The sequence below is a fragment of the Danio rerio genome, chromosome 18 (genome assembly GCF_049306965.1).
Source record: "Danio rerio strain Tuebingen ecotype United States chromosome 18, GRCz12tu, whole genome shotgun sequence".
Classification (NCBI taxonomy): domain Eukaryota; kingdom Metazoa; phylum Chordata; class Actinopteri; order Cypriniformes; family Danionidae; genus Danio; species Danio rerio.
Window position 1 is genome coordinate 6060858 of NC_133193.1, and position 27066 is coordinate 6087923.

Genomic DNA, 27066 nt, shown 5'->3' on the forward strand with positions numbered 1-27066 from the left:
GTCTTATTTGCATTGTAAAGGCACAGAAAAGGCACATTAAGAGTGTTATAAAGGCCTGTAATAGGAAAGGAAAGAGAGTAGAGCCACATAAGAGTGTTAAAACATTAACAACCCCCCTGGAATCAAAGTCACCTTAGTAAAAGTGTTCTAGCCTGGCTACATCAGGGGAATGCATAAACACGCAGGAGGACGGAGAGAGACAGAGTATTTATTACGAAAATAAATCATTTTTAACACTCAGGCCAGCCACAGCCTGAGACTGTGGCTAATGAGTCCTGAGCCGTGAGTGAGGAAGAGAAAGTGAACCAGCGGCTAATTCTCTGCTTAAAGCTGAGTGAAGTGCTGCTGTAATGAAGGAGGGCTGTGGAGGGTTCAGACCCCTGTGTAAAAATACTGCTTGTTTGAATGTGCTTCTGGTATGTTTGACTATTGTTGCATGTGGATGCTTGATATTCTGTACAGTTGAAATCAGAATTTATTATATCCTCCTGTATATTGTTTCCCTAATGTCTGTTAAACACAGAGAAGATTTTTTCAACACATTTATAAACATAGTAGTTTTATTAACTCATTTCTAATAACGGATTTTTTTTTTTATCTTTGCGATGATGACAGTAAATTATATTTGACTAGATATTTTAGGAGCCTAGTATTCAGCTTAAAGTGACATTTAAATGTTTAACAAGGCTAATTTGGCAACTTCTGGTCATTAGGCAATGTTTTATTTTTTATTTTTTATTTTTCTTTTATTCTAGTCGAAATAAAACAAATAAGACTTTCTCCAGAAGAAAAATATCTATAAAAAATGCTGTGAAAAATTCTCTGTTAAGCATCATTTGGGAAATATTTGAAAAAAGGGAAAAAAATCTAGGGCTAATAAACTTTATATCACTATATGACAGTACAAAATGCTTAGTATTATTTTACTTTAACCAGTTAAACTCTGCTGTTATTTTGGGATTTCCGCCTGGATTTTGCCTACCCAAATTTAAAAGCCTCCCAAATCCTCATGCAGAGGTGTAAATGCCAAAATTTGGTATCATTTTAAAGAAAACCCTTTGAATTTTCATATAACACTATTAAAAGTGTTTAAAATAACTGTTTATGTTGTCTGTGTTATAATAAACACCTAAAAAAAGAGGCGCTTTTTGTATTATTTTTTTTTAACTCAAATTCAAAAGTGTACCTTTTAGGTTCTGTGTGGTCTAGCTTGCTGTAATTAATTTTGGTGGTTCCTGCACATATCTGTAATTATAGGAAAAAAGAAAAATGTCTCTACCATAATCTATGCAAAAGTTATTGTATTTCAACTGATGAGAGGTGCTATGCAAGCCACAGGGAGCGATCATTGTTTTCATATTTCACTATTCTTTTGTTGGATCAAACATAATTCACTGTGTTTGGACCACGTCAGACATATAAAAGGATTACTTATGCACATCACCTCAAAAACAGAGGAGAATGGCCCTGAAGCACACAGCATAAGGTAAGAGATGACAGCTGTCTGTGCTATCTGGGGCTGCTTATTGATCATAAATGTATTGTTTTCACTTCTGTGCAATGGAAACACTGCGATTCATTTGGTAACTGTTTGATATGTGAATATAATTCAGTAGAAAGAATGCTAGAACTGTATGAGCACCGGCAAGAGCTTTCATTTGAGCTATAACTTGTACATGTGTCATATGAAAAATATGAAAATAAACCAATGTAAAATACCTAGCTTGGGTTATCAAAATACTGTGTATTTAAGTGTAAATAACTTTTGTACAGTAGAATAATACCCAAAGTGATGCATATGTGCATAAAGTATAGATTCTACACTTTCAAACGAAACCACTCAAGGGGGTCTGGTGCAATGCTAGCCCTTTAAATCTTAAAGCGATGCTACGCTTGCTCAGAGTCAGTATGCGATATCTAGTGTATATACAGTATCTGTGGACGTTTCTAACATACTTACCCACGCCCCTCTAGCTGTCAGTCGCTATGACAACAAACAGAAATAGTGAGAAAGGTGTCTTGTTAGATTGTAATAAACCATTTTCCCGCTCTTTCTGAACGAAATGTCGACTTTACTACATCCAATCAGCTCACAGTAGACAAAAACAAGCCACGCCCACAGTTTTCTCATTTAATAATCTGTTTCTCTAGGAACTGCGTCACAACATGAAAAAAAAAATGGTTTCAGCTTCTTGTTCAACTTTAATATCCCCGATGTTGTGAATGATTCATCAGAGCGTGTAAATCCAAACATGTAATCATGAATCCAGCCACCTGCTTCCATTCAGGCCTCCCAATGGTCAGTAATGAAGTGAATGTCAGTGAATTGGCCATTTCCCTCCACACACGTGTGTCGTATAGAGACATGTTCATGTGTTTTGAGCGTCTCTAAGGAATCTAGCAGCAGCAGGTGCTCCATTCAGACACAATGAGTGAAATCAGCAGACGAGCGGATGAAGATGAAGATTTCACTCCATCCGACACCGGTCTACATGTCTTTTCCAATCAGCCCTCACGCTTCATAAAATATCACCACCTCCAGGGAGTATTTCAGGGGGGGAAAGAGCAGAAAGAGAAAGTCCATCAGTCTCTCTTCAGTTATTTTCCATGCTGATTCACTAGAAGTTTAGTACGACTGAGTTTGGGCATCCGCTCGAGTTCATTTCAGGTGCAGGACATGAGGATGCAGTTTTGGTGTAATTCTGTAATACATTTATTTATTTTTTTTTAAGTTTATGTTTCTATTTTATTTCTATTTTTGTATTTTTATTATATACAGTTTAAGTCAGAATTATTAGCCCCCCTGATTTTTTTCTTTATTAAAGGTGCAGTAGGTAATTTGCCAAAATGCTAACCGCTTAGCATATTATCTTTGGACGGCCATTTAGCCAATAAGTTAGTGTTTGGCCGGCGGTGTGCAGGAATTACATTTATTACTAAGCCATACCTACATGCTATGTCAGAGCGAATATTCAGAGTGTGAAATGACCTAATGTGAATATAAAAGCAACTTCAGCTCAATAAAGCAGGCTAGGCGGAATAGCGCTATTTACTGATGTTTTGTTGTTAAACTAAATATAAATCTACATTATCGATGCTGTAAAAGGTCCCTTATAAAACTGAAAATAGTCACATCAATCTTTCGCCGGGAGATTTCAGTTGGTGAACAACACGTCTGTGCCAACACAATCTCACGGCAATTCGTAACTTTTTAATTTAGTGGCTAATTCGTATGAATTCGTACGATCTAATTCGTACAATTTAGTACGATTTGCTTATCCCCCAATGACGGTTGGGGTTAGGTGCCACGCCTCCTTTTTAAAATCGTACCATTTCGTACGACTGAACTCGTACGAATTTGTACGAATTAGCCACTAAACTGGCAAAACATAAAATACTTACGTTTTCTCGTGAGATCAGGCTGTCTGTGCATACAAGTCATTCATAACACAATCTAACATAAGCTTAGCCTGACTGAAATAGTTTTAATACAGAACATTACCTGTCTAACAGTAATACTTCAGCCATGGTGTCGTCCTTCCTCCAGTGTGCGAAAGTAACTCCAATATTGATTCAGGATTTTCAAAAGTTACTATTCAGTATTTGATTTCACCGCGTCTGTGATTGTCTTGTGAACGCGTGTCGCTCATGCAGGCGTGCACGTGTGAATGGCGGATCTACGTGAACAGAAGTCCGGATCTGCATTTGCTGACAGACTGTCAAAAAATCCCCATTGACATCCCCATTGGGTGCGATGCAGTTGCGCAGTAGGTAGTGCTGTCGCCTCACAGCAAGAAGGTCGCTGGTTCGAGCCTCGGCTCAGTTGGCGTTTCTGTGTGGAGTTTGCATGTTCTCCCTGCAATCGCGTGGATTTCCTCTGAGTGCTCCGGTTCTCCCACAGTCCAAAAACAGCTGTACAGGTGAATTGGGCAGGCTAAATTGTCCGTAGTGTATGTGTGTGGATGTTTCCCAGAGATGGGTTGCGGCTGGAACGGCATCCGCTGCGTAAAAATGTGCTGAATAAGTTGGTGGTTCATTCCGCTGTGGGGACCCCGGATTAATAAAGGGACTAAGCCGACAAAAAAATAAATGAATGAATTTCTCACATTGGCAACTAAATTGGAAGTTCTACAACAATTGCAAAAACGACCACACTTCCAATATAATTAAGATGTTTAAATAATTCAAATGTTTAATGTAAATTAAAGTATTTATTTTTTTCTACAATTTATTATTATTATCATCATCATCATTATTATTATTCAAGAGTTCACACTTAGCTGATGATTTATAAAAGCTTGTTTGGCATGCTGTCCCGGGAGAGAGCCCCGAGCTCAAGGGCTCCTCGAGTCCGGGGCTTCCTCCCGTTGGCAGAGCGAGAGGGGAGCCTGAGCTCGGTGGATCTCAGAAGTCCCCTGCTGCGGTAGCTAAGGGAACACAAGGGGTTAGACAAAAGCTTGATTGTTATGTATGTTGAATGTCTTTGTATGGTGGGAGGAAACCGGAGAACCCGGGGAAAACCCACGCGGACACGGGGAGAACATACAAACTCCTCACAGAAACACCCACCGGTCCTGTGGAACCAGGGCTAGCAGTGTTCTTGCTGTGGGGCTCATAGTGCTAACCACTGGGCCGCCGTGCCGCCCAATCAGAGGTAAAGGAGGAAAATAGAGGAGGAGGGGGGTTTCTTCCAAACAAAGACAAAGTGAACTGCAAACTGTGGCTATTTATAGTAGCTTAGGGCTCATATGATTGGAAGATAGTGATTAGCAATTGCGAGACCGGCCGTGATAAATCATAAGCACGTGATCCTCTCGAAATTAGTTTATGAATAAACTTCACTTATTATTGTTTTTGAGATTTCAGAATTCCACTGTTCATTAAGCCTGGTCTTAAATGGTCGTTGATTGAGGCATTACAAATATGGCCACCGAGTGAACAGACCATTCTTGAAAAGCACTTTGGGAGCGTCTCCTCGATCCTCTTCCGCTTTATGAACACAGACACAGATTTTAATTGCGCACTTTAAGCATCTTCACCCAGATCTAGTAGTTATAGTTTGTGGTCTCAGGTTTTCAGGCTCTAACAGTGCGCTGTTGATCCTCCACGGGCGGATGAAGCAAAAGACAGCAGGAGTCGAGGGAAATGTCCCTTCATATTAGACGTTTCACACCAGAGAACGCCACACCATCCCCGAGCTGAATAATTGATCTGCAGCGATTAAATATGAATGCTGTCGACCGCTTTTCAGCACACGAGGGAACCGCTAATAGCAGATCTGAGGAGGCTCGGGAGGAGAAGGCCAGTCGCGGACCTCTGCCTGCTGGAGATGAAAGTTGAGGTCAGAGACTCTGCAGAGGCGACAGCGTGTCGGACATTCAACATCATCAGACAAGAGAAATGATGCTCATATACAATCAAATCCAGAACATGTGTGCTGCTGTGTGAAATCTTTGCAGTCAAATGGATCAAAAGGGGCTCTATTTTAATTATCTAAGCATATAGTCTAAAGTGAATGGTACGGGTGCACTTGGGATATATCCAGATCAATGTTTGCTATTTTAAGGAGGGGAAAACTGTCTAAGTACCAAGCGCATTGTCTAATCTAATTGTCCGTATTCGTATTTACTTAGTTCTAAATACTCCAGCTGAACCTCCAAAGTTACCATGACACACGTCTAGTTTATTGTGTGGCACGTCTCAGTCCCAGTTATTTATACATACATTTACCGGCCACTTTATTAGGTACACCTTACTAGAACCCAGGGCCGGAGTGGGACTCTTTTTCAGCCCTGGAGTTTCAAGCCTCAGACCGGCCCACCTCAGTTCACCACTGACTATATTAAAATAAGGTTATTTCCAATTCAGTTTCTAATTACACTATCACGTCTTTTTTTGAGAAAACAGCACTTTTAGAACTTCAAATGTTCAACAACCCTTACAGTATTATGTCTTAACAATAAAAATGAAAAAAAAAAAATTGTTACTCAGACAAGGACCGAACCCAGGTTGGCCGCGTCATAATCTACTGTACTAACCACTGTACCACAACAGCTGTATGTTTGATGGTGACTTATCTAGTTATATCATCATTAACCTGCATCCTGCTCACGAGGCTACGAGAAAATAGATAAAAAGAGCAGAGCTGCGGTACAATAATGAATAAGAATGCTGTGGTCAAGTAAATAAATAAATAATTTTTAAAAAGTGTGACTGCTGAGAGCAACCGATTCTGGAACGAGGGACACCGGCCCTCGCGGCCAAAAAACGGACCGACCCACCGGGAATTCTCCCGGTCCTCCCGATTAGCCAATCCGGGCCTGCTAGAACCGGTTTAGACCCCTTTTGCCTTCAGAACTGTCTTAGGGTGCTTTCACACCTAACTTATTAGGTGAGAATGCAGCAATCATACTCGAGTGCGCACCAACCGTACCGAGACCACCTCTTCAAGCAGGTCTCGTTACGCTTTTAAAGGAACCCTGGAGCGGTTCGTTTGTGGTGAGAATATGATTCATACTAAAACAGGTCCAACCGCCAAAAGTACTGCGCGTTTTGGACTAATTCAGCTGCCGTACACCGATGCGCTGTGCATTATGGGATATGTAGGAAAAATTTTTGTTGACAGCGCTTTACCAACAGAGAGAGAGAGAGAGGGGAAAACATTACCTGATGGATCATTCGTAATATTTCCGCAAGATGACCATGTCGCAGTTTAGCTAAATTAATTAGTAATTGCTTTAGTAATCCCTAAAGCAGGGATACAATCAGTCAGCGCAGTCGTCCCTCCAGAGTAAAAGGTTTTGTTTACCTGCGGGAGTTCACTGGCAGTTTCCCGCACGTGAATTCTGACCAATCAATATGCAGTTTAAGAAATATGTTCAACAACATCTGGCCAATGACAGATGTGGATTTTGTCAGATGACTGCATTTTGGTTCGTTTCAACTGGTTCGGACCAAAGCCAGCAGTGTGGTGTGAAAACGACCCAAAGATGACAGAAAATGCAACAATGTATCATTTATTGCACTTGGTCCGGACCAAATGAAGCGAACTACAGATATGAAAGCATTCTTCAATCCTTCGTGGCATAGCTTCAACAAGATGCTGGAAATATTACTCTGAGATTTTGGTCCATACTGACATAATAGTGTCATGTATCACCGTTGCGCAGATTTGTCGGCTGCACATCCATAATGCGAATCTCCCGTTTTCACCACATCCCAAAGATGCTCTATTGGATTGAGAACTGGTGACTGTGGAGGCCTTTTGAGTACTCATTGTCATGTTCAAGAAACCAGTCTGAGATGATTTGCGATGTATGACATGGCGCATTATCCTGCTGAAGTAGCCATCAGAAGATGGGTACACTGTGATCATAAAGGAATGGACATGGTCAGCAACAATACTCAAGTAGGCTGTGGCAATGACATGATGCTCAATGAGTACTAATGGGCCCAAAGTGTGTCTGCCCAGACTGTGTAAGAAGAAAAACCGAAAACTGTACTAGCGAGGAAGCAGGTCTGCTCGTGTCCTTGTGTTTAAAACCACTAGACCGTCTACAGAAATGTATGGATTGTAGTTGGTCTGTGATGGTTAAAGTTCAATTTGAAACAGTTTATTTTATTTTCAAGATCTGAGGTGAACTATCTGCTGCTGCTTTTAGTTGTATGGCAATAAATGTCACGTAAAATGGCATTCAAACTCACATTATTGGCATTTAACACTGAATAAATTACATGTGGTGATCATTGTCAGTCTTCTGTTGTTCATCTGCAGGTGTTTCAGGTGTTGTTTAAGACAAGAACTCCTTTTAATATGGAAAATATTCCTTCTATCGCGTGCCGTTGCTTTTAGTTAGAACACAGTTTCAATCAGCCTTTAGACTCGACAGTCAGTCACATGTGGAGTTAGATTTGTTTCTTTATTATTCAATAAAAATATGTCGTTTTTAAGAAAAAATAAGTATGTAGTAATTAAAAAATAAAAGATTTTAAATAAAAAACAATTTATTATTTATTTATAAATGTATTATTAATTTATTATAATTACTTATTTTGTTTAAAAAACAAAAAAAGTTTAATTAAACTTATGTCAATGATAATAAAATATTTAGGATTGCAAAAAAAATAAGTTGAAAAATGAGTTGAAAGTTTGCAACCCATGAATGCCGGGGTTAGTTTTGTGTCTTTATTATTTAAACAAACATGAAGTTTTTGACCAAAATTTGGTACAATGCAATAAAAAAAATAATAATAATAAAAAGATTTTAAATAATAAAAAAACATTTAATAAAAAATAAATCACAATGCAAAAAATAAACTATTGCCATTTTATACAGTTACCACCAGATTAATTCATTTTGCTTTCGGTTTTGTTTCATTTTTGCGGATCTAAAACCTTTGCTTTTAAGTTGAAAAGTGTTGCGTGTTGAAAACTCTGCAGCTCAGTGGGTGGGATCTTCTGATACTCCTTATTCTATTGGTCAATCTTGATTGAGGTCACAGATTGGCCACGCCCATTACATTTTCACACTTTTGAACTGCCTTCCGTGACAGGAGCGAGCTATGGTGTGCAACAGGATTTCTTAAGGTTAAGTTAATGAAAATGTATAATAATTTGTATATTACCATCAACATTTCCCATCTGATTATGTAACGACTGCTAGAATTAAACTCTGTCTAGTCAGTGATTTTTAAAAATTCTCTCGATTGAAAAACTAACACTAGCTGTCGGCAATCAGTTCTGCACAGCTGTAAATGGCAGTGTATTTTGGAAAATATACATTAATGTACCATTAAAGTCTGGCTTTTTGTCTGTAGATAATAGCCAGGCGTACAGGTCTGCAAACAGACTGGGCTACATTATCGGCAGCCCGTTGATCTTCAGTTAGTTTCCACTTAAGAGCTACTGTCTCTGAACTGAAGCTTCACATTCATTCTCCACTGTTAGAAAATGTAGTAACTCAGTGTATATTTCATTACAAACGTGACAAATATATTTAGTATATTTCATTTCGCGTACCGTTAGTTCATACATTAGTTAACTTGAATTAACTAATGTATATATAGTAAATTATTAATTATTTTCCATATAACGTTTGTATATAAAGAATTGTTAGTATTATTATGTGTAAATTAGGTTATGCATAGTGCTAAAAAAATAATAATAAGAAGAACATTGTAAGTCATATATTTGTTTAACTCAAAGCAAACATGGCTGTGTTTTGGTGTTTCATTATAAATTGGAAAACTTTCTGAGTTTGATGTTGACCCAGAGTCAATTTAGGACATCAAAGGATAAGTTGGCCCTAATGAAAAAGAAAATCCACGCATATATTTGTGTCTCTGGGTAAAATAAATAACAGTCATTGAACAGCTTGAATGCAAAAGAGCTTCAAGTTTAACAATGGATCTCTGTCCTGCATAACTGATGAAATCATGAATTGATGAATGGCTTGTTTAGCAGAGTAATATTTACAGAGAACTCCACCATTTCTCTGCCTTTGAGCATATTTAAACACACCAAAGCTTCGATCTTTAAAGGGTCACGAAACACCAAAACACATTTTTTGAGCTGTTGACAGTCGTATATGTGTCCCACACTGCTAAAAACACTATTAGGACAACTATATTTCACTAAAAAGTGTAAATTGGTTGTTTTTGCGTTATTTCAAGCAAATTCGTACTTCCGGATCGAAACGAATTTTTGAAGCTGCGTCACGGTCATGACATAATAGCGTTGTATTCCAGCGTGCAGACTGGACGTCTGTACCAGAGTGTGTTTTATTACGTCTTACAGTGTGATGCTTTAATGCATGAGTAAAGCTTGGTTTAAACCAATCAGCGCGCTCTATTGTGCAACTTCATTAATATTCATTACTGTCACAGTGTTTAGACGACAGAGACGCCACGTTGTGTTGGCAAAACAAACGTGAAGTGTTGCTTTTATAGTTTGCTGCAGTTAAGTTTTGTTTTCATTTTTTCAGCTGGAGTCACGCGTGGATTAACAGTGTACGCGACGCTTGACAACAATAACTTGCGTGTCTAAGGAGGATTATTGTTTACCTGAGAGCTGTTCTCATCTGCAAACGCTGAGATCCGGATTCGCTTGTAGTCTTCTCTTAATAAAGACGCGGCTCTAGTTGCTGGTGATTGTCCTGTCTCTACAGATTTGGTAAGTGAGCGACCAGTGCTCTTTGTTTATTCAGTTTGTTCGTATCGAATAAACTATTGCACTGAGTGTAAACATGTTAGCACTACAACCAAACTTTAACCTCGTGTAGGATTTTCACCGCATTTAGTGACCGGAATAACACACGCGGCTTTCTGACGCTACCTGCCGTGTGCATCTAAGTTTTTGGGAAATGCTGAGTTTTTTTTTTCTCTCATTCTCCGTGCGGTATCAAACATTGCATGAAAAATACATGCTTAGAGCAGTTCCTCGAATCAAATATCACGTTTGTTGTGAGGGACATGAATGAATTCCCTGAATGAAAGAGCCAAACTGCAGTTAAAGTCCACCATTTAATAATTTGACAAATAATTCGACTACAGATGTCCATGTAAACACAGTCACTTTGACCCCTGTGTGTGTGTGTATTTTGACTCTGAAACTCAGTGTGCCCAAATAGACACTCCCACACCATCCCTCTTTTCTTCCTCCGACACTCCCCCCTAAACAAAGCTGGACACGCCCACTTTTCTGACTTTTCCCAAAGTAGAGGTGTGAAAACACCCTGCTGAGATGAGGGGGTTTCATGGCCCTTTAATATCAGCATTATCGGTGTATATTCTTCCACACGCACTCATCAGCACGAGCACTTCAGCTGGCGAAAGCACATTTTCCCAGGAGTAAATTACAGTGTTTTTGAGTGAGCTGCGCTTGATTGTTTATAATACCTTCACCTCTGTTACATGCCAATATATCTGCTGCTGTTTTCGGTGTTGGCGTGAGATAATGGCTCTTTTAAAGGGAACGTGATGTATATGACGATGCGCCACTGGTATGCTAATCTCATTTGGCATATGAATATGTGTTTCTGCGTGACAGAGAGAGTTATGCGTAATTACATATGTTCCCCATGGCAGGAATCTTCACGCACCGCAGTGTCCTCCGCAAACGTGATTGCAATTCCGCTTTGGGCGCTTCCAGCCATGAACCAAAATAAAAATCATATTATAATTCCAGACTACCAGTGTTTATCGTCCCTTTCCACTCTGGTTATTTAAAAATAATAATTGTCTTCTGATCCAGTCTGTGTGCAGATAAGTGTTGGAAACACAGCCGGGAATACAGATGCAGTTTTGCTAATGCGACAGGATTTCATTGATTTCTGGGAGGGGGTGGTGATCAACTGCAGGCTTCCAGCCACTAGTTGTGCGAAATATTGACCGATAATGATTTATGATAATAATAACAACTAATATGTTATCAATATTTAAAGTACTTTTTTTTATTACTGTTTTATTCAGAGGCAGAGCAGTGGTGTATTGGGTAGCGCTGTTGCCTCACGGCAGGAAGGTCGCTGGTTCAATGTCCTCCGAGTGCACTGGCTTCCCCCACAAGTCCAAAGACATAAGCTATAGGTGAATTGGGTGAGTTAAATTGTCCGTAGCGTATGTGTGTGAATGAGAGTGTATGGATATTTCCCAGTGATGAGTTGCAGCTGGAAGGGCATCTGCTGCGTAAAACATAAGTTGGTGGTTCATTACGATGTGGCGATCCCTGATTAATAGGTTGTTTTCAATCACGTGGTTCTACACTAGGGTTGTAACAATATACCGGTATGACGGTCTACCACGATTTGAACGTGCACGATTATCATACCATGAACAATTGCATATCAACGGTTTTAACCCTTAAAGACCGAGACAGCCGCCCGCGGCTAAAAATAAGTATTGCTCTTAAATGTTGAATAACTTTTGATCCGCTGATCCGATTCATACAATTCAAAAATTGGCACAAAGAAGAGAATCTCAGCTTTCCAGTGCTGTATCACATAACATTCGCGGCTCCGGAGGCTCCGGAATCAGTGCGGTTACGTCATTAAAATTTGACAACGCTGATTTGACAAAGAAACGCTCGTCACTGTGTCTCCGGACAAACCAGACACGATACATTGATGCATTGTCCCTCCTCCATGCCCAGATTGGTTCAAACTCGCTATATCACAACCAATAAGCATAGGTTTCACTTTTGTTTGTGGACCAAAAACGAGCTTTTTGAACAACACAGAATGAGAGATAGGCTGTACATTTATGCGCGGCTAAATAAAACGCTACAAAAAAAGTTTTGCATGAAATAATTCTCATACTAAGTACTTTTGCATGCACAGCAGCACAGAAACATGACAAAACAGTGACACAGCAAAGATGAACTGCTGCTCTTGCTGTTTTCAAAAGACGCAAATGAAGGTGTAGCTGTTAGTCTGCATTGCAGACAACCATATCCATATCCATATCCACAGACAACCATATCCATGCTGGCACATAAAACCTAAGGATGTTCCATATTGAATCTAGTTTCGTTATGTAACTATTTATAGTATAGTAAATATTTATATCTATTTTTTACTGAGGATTTGCACCATGTTTATTTGGACTTTATTTGGACTTTGACACATTATTTATTATTTTCTTATTTTTTTATTTGTTCATTGTAAGTGGTGTTGTTTATAGTAACTGAAAATATATCATTTGGAAAAAGTCAAATTTGCTTCACTGTTCTATTATTTTGTAACATTTGTAACATACCGTATACCGCGAAACCCTCAAACCGTGGTATTGTTAGACGATTATCATACCGTAAAAAAAATTCATACCGTTACAACCCTATTCTACACACATCTATTTTTCTATTGATCCATCTATCTATATACACTACCTGGCAAAAGTCTTGCTGTCAATCCCAGTTGTAAGAGCAACAAATACTAACTTGACTTCTAGTTGATCATTTGGAAAAGTGGCAGAAGGTACAGTAGATTTTTCTGTTGAATCATCTGCTGAACTGCATCCTAATCATCACAGATACTGCAGAAGTCCTACTGGAACCCGCATGGACCCAAGATTCTCAAAGAAATCAGTCAAGTTTGGTGAAGGAAAATTCATGGTTTGGGGATACATTCAGTATGGGGCATGCAAAAGATCTGCTGTAGTGCTGCCACATAATTAAGTCTATGCTTTCTGTTATATCTATTAATCGTGTGCGAAGGACATTTGTTTGCGTGGATCTATTGCCCCTTTTGGACTCATTAGTCTTGCAGAACCACAGTAAAGACTATCCTAGGAGGACATTTGATGTACGGCAACTTGAGATGGTATCATTTATATGGACTCAAACTTTGCGGTGAGAGCAATAAATTTTGCACGTACACTCATCCACGAACTTTTGGACTTTACAAACACACACATATAAATGCATACATATACACACACACAAACACACACATTTTTGTATTGTGTTATTGTATAAATGTTGTTTGGGTTTATGTTTCATTGTTAGGACATTTTTCAGAGAAATTTGTGATTCTAATACACAAAGTATCCATCAATCCATGATAAAATTTGAATACTGAAACTAGAGAATTGAACCATTTTTTTTATTATTTTTATTTTTTATTTTTGTATCCCGTTGGTTTAAAGATGAGCGTTACACCAAGCGTAAACATGGAGCGTAAACATCAACAGCATGAGGTATCGAGTCATTTGTGCTGCCCATTACATTACAAATCACAGAAGAGGGCTAGTTCTCCAGCAGGATAGCGCTCCTTCTCATACTTCAGCCTCCAGATCAAAGCTCCTGAAAGCAAAGAAGGTGAAGGTGCTCCAGGATTGGCCAGCCCAGTCACCAGACATCAACATTGTTGAGCATGTGTGGGGTAAGATGAAGGAGGCGGCATTGAAGATGAATCCAAAGCATCTTGATGATCTCTGGGAGTCCTGCAAGAAAGCATTCTTTGCAATTCCAGATTACTTTTTTAATAAGTGATTTGAGTCACTGCAGAGATGTATGGATGCAGTCCTCCAAGCTCATGATGGAGTCAGACACAATATTCATTCTGTCTCCACTGCAGCATGACTTTATATTCTATACTGTACATTATTTCTGTTCGGTGGCAAGACTTGTCTAAGCAAAGTCAGACCTTACTGTCCTAATGAAATAATTAAAAATCAAGGCATGATCATAGTTTATTTTGGTAAAATAAGAATAATCTAGAGGGCTTTGCCTTTCATATTAGCCACTTCTAATACCAAATGATCAACTAGTCGTTATTATTTGTTATTCCATAAACTTGGATAGGCGACAAGACTTTTGTCAGGTATATTTTACTTATATATTTTTATATATTTTAGTATATAGTGTATACTTATACATTTTTTTTTGTTCAATATATCCAAACTTTTTCAAACTGTTTCAAATAACACAAACTACTTCCAACAGGCTTTCTCAAGCCACCATAAAGTTTGTCTTCAGACTTTATTATTCAGTTTCACTGTAGCTTGTTGTTGCATTAATTTGTGATATAGATAGATCTTCACATAGATCAAATTCTTGTAAGTCTTGGTATTTGGGAAAACAGCATTTACTTAAGTATGTACTCCTTTTAACTGTATTCTTATAGGCCTCTTCGCACAGTCAGTGCTTTTGCACACAAGACGTGTTTTTGTTTCACTCTTTTAAATGAGTTTGTCAGTCACTTTGAAAAAAAAAAAAGAGAGAATTAAACATTGATAAAACAAGTGTGATGTTATTACAGATGACAAATATCACACACCCCTACCAGCCACTGGTTACTGGAATATCCAGCAATTCCTTGCAAGCATTATAGTCATGAAATAATAATGATGACAGTAGAGCCGCATGGGCTTTACGGCTGGCAAAGCATTTAAAGCTAACCTAGTGCGCATGATGTATTATGTCTCAAGTTTGAGATCAGCTTTACGCTCCATCGGTTGCATTTGAAGCTTGTATTATTGTTCAAGCTGCCTGTTTGAATTTGTCAGATTGTGAAGCAAATATGAAGCTTATTAGTGCAAAATCGGTATAGAAATTAAAACAGAAATACTTGTAAGGTTCCTGGAATAGGTTTACATGCAACTCAAGGCCAAAATGAGACCACATAAAATCCATTCCAGCATCATATTGCAATTTTTTTTTTCATAGAGTTTGTCACGATCACCAGCGATCTAGCATATGCAGATCGCTGGAGAACAACAATTCCACCACTAAACCAAACTACAACTACCATGATGCTTAGAACCAATCAACACCTGCTACAGCTGCAAACTATCTGGACTGATACACACACACACACACACACACAGGTAAAGATTATTCTTACTAATTACGAGGACTAAATACAAAGCACACACACACACTTCTGGGCTGAGTCTTGTTAGTCTGTAACACCACAAAGCGCTTCAAAGTCTTTTCATGTTTGAGCCTTGCCTTGTTTTACCGTTTATATTGATTCTTTGCTACCTGTACTGACCACTCGCCTGTGACTTTGACCGCGCTTCTGCATATTCCAGCATGTACATGTTTGCTCCTGATTGACCATTGTCTGTCTAACCATTCTCTGTTTAATAAACTACTCGTGGATCTCCAACTCTGTTCTCCAGTGTCATAGTTAGTTTTTGTCTTGTTTCTATTCCAAAAATCTAAAAGTGACATTTTCTAAAAAAAAAAAAAAATATATATATATATATATATATATATATATATAAAAAAAAAAAAAAAAAAAAAAAAAAAAAATATATATATATATATATATATATATATATATATATATATATATATATATATATATATATATATATATATTATTTATAAATATATTTATAAATATTTAAAAATATTAAATATATATATTTATTTATTTTTTCAAAATTTATGTATTTTTTTAGTTTTAACAAAACAAAAACAAAACTATTTTGACAGGGTTTAGAGAGAAAAGCTTGACATATTTCTGAAAACAAGTAAATGTTTTTTACCTGTCTAGGAAATGCTTCTTAATTTAAAATATTTATCTACATTATTAGACTACAAACATGCCAAACGTAGGAAAATGTGTGAAAAAAATGCCATTTCTTATGTTTTTGTCATGTTTCTTGTCCAAATATCAAAAATGTTTAATTATAGGGAGTATTTTCTAGACAAGTGAAAAATAATAATTTATTTTCAGAAATAATAAGTCATAATTAGTTTTTTTTTTTTTGTAAAACAAGCAAAATAATCATATTTCAAAGCAAAATCAAGATTATTTTGCTCTCCCCATTAATAGATTATTTTGCTTGCTTTAAAGGAAAAGCCCACTTACTTTTGTCTTGTTTTTAAAAACAAGACAGCATTTTTGTTGCGTACCTAGAACATGTTTCTTGATTTAAAAATAAAAGTTAAATATTTAGACTAAAAACAAGACAGAATAAAAAATAAAAAAAAAATCAGTGTGCAAGGATATGTTCTCCTCCTTTCTTTGAACCTGCTCTGCTCTGATTGGTCAGATCTAATCTACTGTTATGATTGGTTGACCGCTTATACACCAAATCTTCATTACCATATCCAGCACTTGTAAACGCAGTGATATGAACAGTAATAATGGCACTGGCTTTTATCGAGTCAATATCATGCATTTGCTTGATTTTCTTTTCACCATTTCAACAAACACTATCTGCCCTCAAATATACAGCAGGGAAAATAAGTATTGGACATGTCGGGGATTAATATTTCTAAAAGAGCTGTTGACATGGAATTGACCCAGATTTTGGTTAAAACAAACAATACAAACATAAAAATAAATTCTGGAAAATTAGTTCTGTGTCATAACAATGAAAAGACACAAGGGAAAAGTGCTAAATATATTTAATACTTTATATAAAGGCTTTATTGGTTCTGGCAGCTTAAAGACGCCTCTCATATGAAGAATGAAGTCACATGCATTGATCTTCAGCAGAGTGTACACATCTTGATGGTTCTGTGGGTCTCGTCTATCAAATCTGATCGTTATTATCTATTGGATTCACATCAGGTGATTGGCTGGGCCACTCTACAGCTTGATTTTCTTTCTATGAATGCATTTAAGAGTTTCCTTGGCTGTGTTTGGGATCATTGTCTTGCTGAAATGTCCACCCTGGTTTCGTCTTCATCCTCCTGCTAATGTAGATGTAGGACTGAAGCAGCTGATATGAATTTACACTGATGAAGAGCAGAAGGTTGCTGAAGAACTATTGAGAGATTCCATTTGCTGTCTGAGCCTTCACTGCCTTTCTACAACTCCCTTTCTTCATGTGTTCAGTACTTTTTTATTGTGTCATTTTATTAAACGTAACTTCATTTCTAAGCTAACTAGATTTGTTTTCTTTGCATATATGGGTTGCTTTGGTTGTTACCAACATCCGCTGAACATTTCAAGTCAACAGCACCTTCAGAAATATGTTTTCTGAGAAAAATGATGACAACTGGACCCAGTAACTCCATCTGTAGATTCTACACACTTTTTATCGTCACAAGCAGTTTTACTACACGAAAGGTTAATTATAAAGGCTCTTAAAATGTTACTTGCGAGCTACAACAATGGGTAGCAGAATTAATCTGATTTTCTTTTTCAGGTTAAATATATGGAAACCAAAGGCTTGAATAGGGTTTTTTAGATTACATTATTCACTGGTCTTGCAAAAAAGCCAATTGTTTTAAGTCTCACAGCTTTGCTAAACCTTCATTTGAAACCCCTTTCACACACAAAAATCTAAGACAATGCCGTTTGAGCCAAAATACAAGAGGAATAGAAAAGCTAATGAATCCAGCGTGTTTGAACAGAGATGCTTGCGAGACTGCTTGGTGTTAAATTACATTATTACCAGACGAATGGCAGCTCACTTATAGCTAGCATGTCTTCCATTCTTGTACAGCGCCTCACAATGGAGCTGATTTCTGTTTGAAAGGTTATGATCTTATTTCCAGCTCCAGCAAAAACCATTGTCTGTTCAATTGAGCCAGTACAGAGAATCGACTTGTCATTTTTTTCTGTATAATACTCAACATATTACTCCTGATGTCGAACATCTGCACCGATGTTTCTATTCTTCTCGGTTGCAACTTTATAATCGTAAATGATAACTTATGAATTCAAGACAAGCAGTTCCCCAAATACTTCTGACCCTCTTTGGATTACAAACGAACCTCTTAGATCATTGTAATCAGCTTGGAATTTTGCACAAAAACTACAAATTTGCCAATTAGTCCGTATGGCAGAGCGAATGATTTCCCTAATCAGCCTGTAAACAATGCTGCTCTCTGAAACGAGGCTGACTAAAAAGCTTCTAACATTATTGAGCACGTTCTGTGAGCTTTTGCATTCATAATAAAGCACGTTTACATTCGGAGTCTTTAGTTTTTCCACCTCTGGCAGTGCCTTTTTCTCCATGACACTAGTTAATGCCAGTGCTGGTTTGCCTGCTGTAGGAGTTAGGTAGATTGAAAAAGAATAGATAGATAGATAGATAGATAGATAGATAGATAGATAGATAGATAGATAGATAGATAGATAGATAGATAGATAGATAGATGGATGGATGGATGGATGGATGGATGGATGGATGGATGGATGGATGGATGGATGGATGGATGGATGGATGGATGGATGGATGGATGGATGGATGGATGGCCAAACACAGTCAATTGCACATGATGGATGGGTGGGTGGATGGATGGATGGCTAATTACATATGATGAGTGGATGAATGGATATATAGCCAATTACACATTATGGATGGATGGATGGATGGATGGATGAGTAGATGGTTGGATGGACCAACATATTCAATTGCACATAATGGATAGATAGATTAGCATGTTGTTACCATGTTTCCTGTATAAATTAGCATGTTTTTAGCATGTTACCAGTATGCATTAGCTTATTTGCATGTTCCAGTATGAATTACCATGTTGTTAGCATGGTTCCAGTATGAATTTGCATGTTTTTAACATGTTACCAGTATGCATTAGCTTATTTGCATGTTCCAGTATGAATTAACATGTTGTTAGCATGGTTCGAGTATGAATTAGCATGTTGTTAGTATGTTACGAGTATGAATTGGCATGTTGTTAGCCTGTTTACAGTATGCATTAACATGCTGTTAGCATGTTTTCAGAATGAAGTAGCATATTTGTTAGCATTTTTCCAGTACGGATTAGTATGTTGTCAACATGTTACCAGTATAACAAACTGTTACCAGGTTACCAGTATGAATCAGCATATTTGCATGTTCCAGTATGAGTTAGCATGTTGTCAACATGTTATTAATATGGATAATCATGTTTCTAGCATGTCACCAGTATGAATTAGCATGTCTGCATGTTTCCAGTATTAAATTGCATGTTGTCGATATGTTACCAGTATGGATTATCATGTTGTTAGCATTTCACCAGTATGAATAAACATGTCTGCATGTTTCCAGTATCATTTAGCATGTTGTCAATATGTTACCAGTTAGGATTATCATGATATTAGCATGTCACCAGTATGAATTAGCATGTCTGCATGTTTCCAGTATGAATTAGCATGTTGTCATCATGTTACCAGTGTGGATTATCATGTTGTTAGCATATAACCAGTATGAATTAGCATGTCTGCATGTTTCCAGTATGAATTTGCATGTCTGTATATCCCAGTATGAATTAGTATATTGTTTGCATGTTGCCAGTATGAATTAGCACATTGTTAGCATGTTTTTTCAGTATGGATTAGCATGTTGTTAGCATGTTTTCACTATGAATTGGCATGTTGTCAACATTTAACCATGATGGATTAGCATGTTGTTAGCATGTCGCCAGTGTGAATTAACATGTCGTTAGCATGTTTCCAGCATGAATTAACATGTTTGCATGTTCCAGTATGAATTAGCATGTGTTTTGATTATGGATTAGCATGCTGTTAGCATATTTCCAGTATGAATCAGCATGTTTGTGTGTTCCAGTTTGAATTAACATGTTGGTTGCATGTTTCCAGTATGGATTAGCATATTTGCATGTTCCAGTATGAATTAGCAGGTTATTAGCATGTTTCCAGTATGGATTTGCATGCTCCAGTATGAATTAGCATGTTGTTAACATGCTTTCAGTATGGATTAGCATGCTGTTACGGTGTAACCAGTATGAATTAGCATGTTTGCACCTTCCATTATGAGTTAGTATATTGTTACCATGTTGCAAGCGTGAAGTAGCATGTCGTTTACATGTTTCCAGTATGGATCAGCATGTTTGGATGTTCCAGTATGAATTAGTTTATTGTTAGCATGTTACAAGTATGAATTGGCATGTTGTTTGAATGTTTCAAGTTTGGACTAGCATGTTTTTAGCATGTTACCAGTATGAATAAGCATGTTAGCATGTTCCAGTATGAATTAGCGCATTGGTTATGTTTCCAGAATGTATTAGCATGCTGTTAGCATGTAACCAGTGAATTATTATTTTTGCATAATCCAGTATGAGTTAGCATATTGTCAACATGTTACCACTATGGATTAGCATGTTGTGATCATGTTTCAGTATGAATTAGCATGTTTGCATGTTCCAGTAGCTATGATTTAGCATGTTGGTAACATGTTTCCAGTATGGATTAGCATACCCTGCTGAAAAATCCAGCTTAAACCAGCCTAGGCTGGTTGGCTGGTTTTAGCTGGTCGACCAGGCTGGTTTTAGAGGGGTTTTGGCCATTTCCAGGCTGGTTTCCAGCCATTTCCAGCCTGGTCTTAGCTAGTCAGGCTAGAAAATGACTAGCTAAATCCAGCTAAAACCAGCTTGACCAGCCTGGTTTAAGCTGGACATAGCTGGTTTTAGCTGGTCATCTCCCAGCCTGACCAGCTAATACCAGGCTGGAAATAGCTGGAAACCAGCCTGGAAATGGCCAAAACCCCTCTACAACCAGCCTGGTCGACCAGCTAAAACCAGCCAACCAGCCTAGGCTGGTTTAAGCTGTTTTGTTTCAGTAGGGTGTTGTTAGCATTAACTTTAATAATAGCATTGTTTTATAGTATTTTAAATAGTTTTAAATGATTTTATTGATGTGTTAAACTTTCACTATTTGACACTTCACTAAATACGCTGCATGAACTTTCCAAAAAGCGTCATTCGGAAAATGGCCTGGAAACTTTACAGCACTTGAACTTTAGGTGTTGTGCACCTTCGAGCAAAAATAAACCCATCGGTCCACATGACAGAGCCCTCGAAAATTCACCCAGCCTAACAGGAGGGTCAGTTTAATGTCAGTGAACATAAAAAGCGCTCGATCTAACGGAAGCGACGGCCCCATTTCATGTATAAATGAATGAGGCCTTCATGCACGGCTCGTCGCACATGTGAATTTTGGTTATCACTTAACATGTCTCATGATTGCGTGATTGATATGGCAGCCGGAGGTGCAAAGTCATCTCAGGTCAGAGCCTTCTTAACCAGCGATTGCAAAAAAATTGGCCTTTTTTTTTTTTTTTTCAACCGCTCAAGACACATTTAGCCCTCTCACACAAAGCACATCATCCGCGGTGCCTCGGCACGTCTCGCGTTGATTTATGAGCACATCCCAGACCTCTTTAATGTCACAGTAATGTGTCTTTTCGCTTCACAGCTCCTTTATACTCAACGCAGCCACTATCAACCCTTCATGACATTTTCTGAGTCTCTAACCGACTGCCTGCTGCTCCTCACACGCTCACGCACACGCACGTCTGCACCAAATTATCTTCATATTTGATGAAGAGTGCAAAAGTGTTGATGACATTTACAAATGTCATACGGTGATATCTTTACAGTGCGATTAAAAAAATCTTTTAACTCTGTTTAACCCAGAGTTATTTGTCAGCATCAACCTAACCGCTCAAATTGTCTATTCCTCATAAGCAAAAAAAATCCAATCATACACTCAGTCAAACGGAAATTACTGTAATGTGCGAGGAAGACCTCCGACTGAACTCTTTTTCATATGTAAATTTCGCTTCAGTCATCATTCTTGCGGCGCATTACACTCCCATGAGCATCTATCACACTCATCTGACATATTCATTTTGATTGGCTGCGCGCTGCTCAGGCGTGTGCGTACGTGTGGGATCACTGGCATTTCAAAATGCGCCAATTATGTGCAAATAATATTCAATATCACATGTTTAATCTGTTACATAATGAATGGGATTCAGTGTTACTAAATCTGCACCACAAAACTGACCTTATGTCACATCGGTGTATTTTGGTAATAGCCAAAATCACACTGTATGGGTCAGAATGGTTGATTTTATGCCAGTAAGTAAAGGCGTAAGTAAAGATTGATTGTTTGGGTCACCTTATTTGAATGTAAAATTAATGCTATTAACAGTTTTTGTTTTCCCAAATCACCAGAGGCCGCTGTGTATGGAAATGTACTATACACTAAGGGTGTCACGATCCTCCAAATCCTCGATTCGATTACATTTTCGATTCTAAAGACACGATTCGATTCGATTTTCGATTATGAATAATTAATTAATTAATGACCAATTAATTATTTGTAGCCTACCGTTTAAACTACCTGACCTGCATGGTGTTTGTTTTACCCATAAACAAATCATACAGTAAATGAATAAAGGCAAGATACACACATAATTACCACCTGTCAATCACTTTTTCTGCGGGACTCGTGAATAGGCAGTGATGTGTGTCGGTATAATGGCGTCGGTAAAAAAGACGCACAACCAACAGGAACCAGCCAACAGCATCTGAGGTGTTTGCTAAAATGACAAAGTACAAGTGAGTGAAAGATTGAAGCAGTCCTCTGACTGCCTGGACCTGCTGTCTCGAGCGCATGGCTGTGTGTGCGTCTGTATCTGTGTGGTCACGTGATGTGCATTTTCAGAGGTAGAGAGGAAGGAGGGCTGCTCAGAAATGCTACACGCCACTGTGGATGTCAAATGGTTGTCGTTCTAAAATGCCATTTAAAAACAAAGACAGTGTAAACAGGGCCTGAGTGTGTACTTTTCGCGAGCGGATTTGCAACGGGGGCGGGCGGAGGATCGCGATGCCGGTGTTGTCTATCGGACAAACCGTACGTAATACGTACATAGCAGAGCTTGCAAAACTGTGTTGAACGTTGTCAACATAACTCACTGGAAATCCTAAATGCTTAAACACCGGCGACTTCATTGAAAGAGGAGAGGGTTTAAGTTCTCTCGACGGGTCTCCTGCTTCTGCAGTTTAACAAGCACTTCAACAAGCCTATTTTTTTCCCGCTTGGTAAGCCAAGCTGACATGGGGGCGTGGCAGCATCGACGATTCTATTTTTTGATTCGATAATCGAAATTGAGCATAAATTTCGATCGATTTCGATTAAAGATCGAAATCGTGACACCCCTACTATACACCCTACCTGTTAAATTTGATATAATGAATGTTCAGAAACACCTGCTAAAGCGCTAAAGTCCAGCATCTTCACCTAGTAACACTGTCTTGACTAGTGCGGTTGAATGACATTTGTTCTGGGAGCACTGTACAAATGTATGGAACCAGATTAGTCTCAAAAGAAATTCACGCAAAAGACACGATGTACACATGCGTGGCCAAATTCACGTGCATAAAACCAAATTCACGTGCGTAAAATATTTATTTATATTCATAAAAAAAATTCACGTGCACAAAATAAAAATACATTTTCTTAAAATACGTTTCACAAATGCAAAACACCATTTGAAAAATGTATAAGAGTGTACAAAAAGTTTTGAATGTTTAAAACTTGCGAGTTCATCTTTCACGTACGACTCCCCCTGGATACGTGTGTGTGTATTTTTGAGACTTTCCTACCAGAGTCAGGACTACTCGTACCTTTCAGCCAATCAGATGAGAGCTGTATTCAATGAAACCAACTCTGCGCTTCTTTTGCGCAGACTGTTCCTCTCCAGCATGGCGAACGGAGAAAGCAGTCGCACTTTTTTAAAATGTATTTATTTATTTGACCAAAGCCTCACTCTTTTTATCCATTATTTTGCCGCAGCTCCGCTTTTCTTATTTATTGTCTCGCAGCCCTATATGAGCAACATGTATCCTGCAGGGTAATCATAAGTATCATTCCGGCCACACCAGCATTGTAGTGCCATTGTGGTCCAGTGGTCAGCACGTTGAGTTACCAAGCTCTCTGACCAGTGTTCGATCCTCACCTAAGATGATTTTCTTTTTTTCAATTTTATTGTCAAGACATATAAAACTGTAAGGTTGTTGAACATTTGAAGTTCTAAAGCAGCTGTTTTCTTGAAAAAGACGTGATAGTGTCATTAGAAACTGAATGAAACTGAAAAAAAAGATATTTACTCAGGTGAGGATCTTTATTTTTTTCAGTTTCATTCAGTTTCTAATACAATCAAACAAATGTGGTGGCGCTATCGACGCATGCTCAGGGTCCCTATGCGATATCTAGTCTATATATATCTATGCTCTCTGCATATCAAGTCCACCGACGTACACGACGAGCTAAATGGACATACTGGTTGCATTGGGAAAACCCTCCACACGGAGGTAAGCGGTCAGCTAATAAGTGCGAAAAGCCATTCGCTTAAAAATTGAAATGCAGCCATACATGCCTCCGACCACATAATTCGTGGTCTCCAGAAACGGCCACAGGACTACATTTTCAGAATGAGTCTCTGTTGTATTTTTACCATGTTTTCCGATTTGACCACATTCTCATTATTTTTTGGCTTTTGTTTTGGTCTCAGCTGCTTTCTGAAACTGTACTCAACTCCACTCTGCGTCTCAAATCTGCGACCCACTGGACAAACTCGTAACAGCTGGAAAGCCGTCTATACAGAGGTAGGCGCTAAGGCTTTTATTTTGCTGGATTGCTTTTGAAAACACTGTTGGTTGGGGGTTTAGGGAATGGGTTGGATGGGGAAATAGGTCGGTTGGTCAGTCAGTCAGTAGACAGGAAGAAACTTTGAGATCTGAAAAAAATACACAGTGGCCTCTGATGGATTCGAGTAAACAAAAACTGCAAAAAAACATGCATTCTGGGACATATTTGGCGCTCTCAGAAATGTAAATAGGGGTACGTAATCAGAAAGAGTCTGGGTTGTTTGTTTGTAGATAACTAGTGCCTTAGTTATTTTATAAAACCGCACTAATACCCACAGCAAAAATTATTTTAATTACTTCCATCTATATTTTAAACAGTGAAAATGGCATTATTTCTATTTTAAAAATCACGTGTTTAGAATAGTTTTCTGTTACCTGTACTGTGTATATCAGCTGAGCTTTTTAAATATATATTGCAGCTATATAGACCTTTTATATCATTTTTAATGTTGTGTCAAAAGAGTTCTCGGGGCATGTTCATGACCTTGCAGAGTTAAGAAAATAAATAGCCTACAATTGTGAAACATTTTTTTTTCTTCATGGAAGTGGAGAGCGTAAGTGCTGAGTCAGTGTTTACTACAGAACTGTTTTATTTTTACAGTTTCCTTCACTACACGAGGACATTCATTTTATTATTAATAAGAGCTCGCTGCTCAGTGAGTGAGTCACACATTGATTCAGTAACATCTCTGATTGATTTGATTCAGTGAAGAATTCAGCAAACAGTGAGGAATCTTGCTGGATAACTAATTAAAAATAACCTTTAAAAAGGTCTTACTGCACCAGATGCAGTGTAAATTAAAAAAAGATGAGACTCATTCGTTCATGAAGCGTGCTATACTGATTATAATACCTGATGTTGTCAGTCAGATGTTTACAGTGATTGATTCAATTCAGGCAAGGATTCAGCAATTTGAATCAAATCTTTAACTTATTTTGATGTTGATTCAGTTATTGATTCAATTCAGACAAGGATTCAGCAATTTGAATCAAATCTTTAACTTATTTTGATGTTGATTCAGTTATTGATTCAATTCAGACAAGGATTCAGCTATTTGAATCAAATCTTTAACTTATTTAGATGTTAATTCTGTGATTGATTCAATTCAGCAAGGATTCAGCAATTTGAATCAAATCTTTAACTTATTTATATGTTGATTCAGTGATTGATTTAATTTATGCAAGAGTTCACCAAATTTGATCAAACTATGACTGCGTCCGAATCTAAATAAGTTAAAGATTTGATTCAATTAGCAGAATCCTTGTCAAAATTGAATCAATCAATGAATCAACATCTAATTAAGTTAAAGGTTTGATTTAATTTGCCAAATCCTTGCATGAATTGAATCAATCACTGAATCAACATCCCACTGACTGACTACATCAGTTATTTTAAAGAATCAAAATCAGTAGAATTAAGAAGTAATGATTCAATTTGAAGAATTCTTGCCTGAACTGAATCAATCACTGAATCCACATCTAAATAAGTTAAAGATTTGATTAAATTAGCAGAATCCTTGTCAAAATTGAATCAATCAATGAATCAACATCTAATTAAGTTAAAGGTTTGATTCAATTAGCAGAATCCTTGCATGAGTTGAATCAATCACTGAATCAACATCCCACTGACTGACAACATCAGTTATTTTAATGAATCAAAATCAATATGGCATAATTAAGAAGTTATGATTTAATTTGAAGAATTCTTGCCTGAACTGAATCAAGTCACTGAATCCACATCTAAATAAGTTAAAGATTTGATTCAATAAGCAGAATCCTTGTCAAAATTGAATCAATCAATGAATCAACATAAGTTAAGGGTTTGATTCAATTAGCAGAATCCTTGCATGAGTTGAATCAATCACTGAATCAACATCCCACTGACTGACAACATCCGTTCAGTATGGCATTATTAAGAAGTTATGATTCAATTTGAAGAATTCTTGCCTGAACTGAATCAATCACTCAATCCACATCTAAATAAGTTAAAGATTTGATTCAATTAGCAGAATCCTTGTCAAAATTGAATCGATCAATGAATCAACATCTAATTAAGTTAAAGGTTTGATTTAATTTGCCAAATCCCTGCATGAATTGAATCAGTCACTGAATCAACATCCCACTGACTGACAACATCAGTTATTTTAATGAATCAAAATCAGTATGGCATAATTAAGAAGTTATGATTTAATTTGAAGAATTCTTGC

At 37.7% G+C, this 27066-nt stretch overlaps 1 long non-coding RNA gene across 2 annotated transcripts in view; it reads left to right on the forward strand.

Annotated features, from left to right (window-relative positions):
• LOC141378800 (uncharacterized) overlaps positions 1-27066 on the forward strand; it is a 227260-nt gene that overhangs the window by 123918 nt on the left and 76276 nt on the right. Inside the window, exon 8 of one of the 2 annotated variants that reach the window (XR_012394254.1) lies at positions 24724-24817. The exons of the other annotated variant lie outside the window; for it this stretch is intronic. This is a non-coding gene — a long non-coding RNA (uncharacterized lncRNA). The remainder of the gene's footprint in view (positions 1-24723; positions 24818-27066) is intronic. 2 annotated transcript variants of the gene reach the window in all.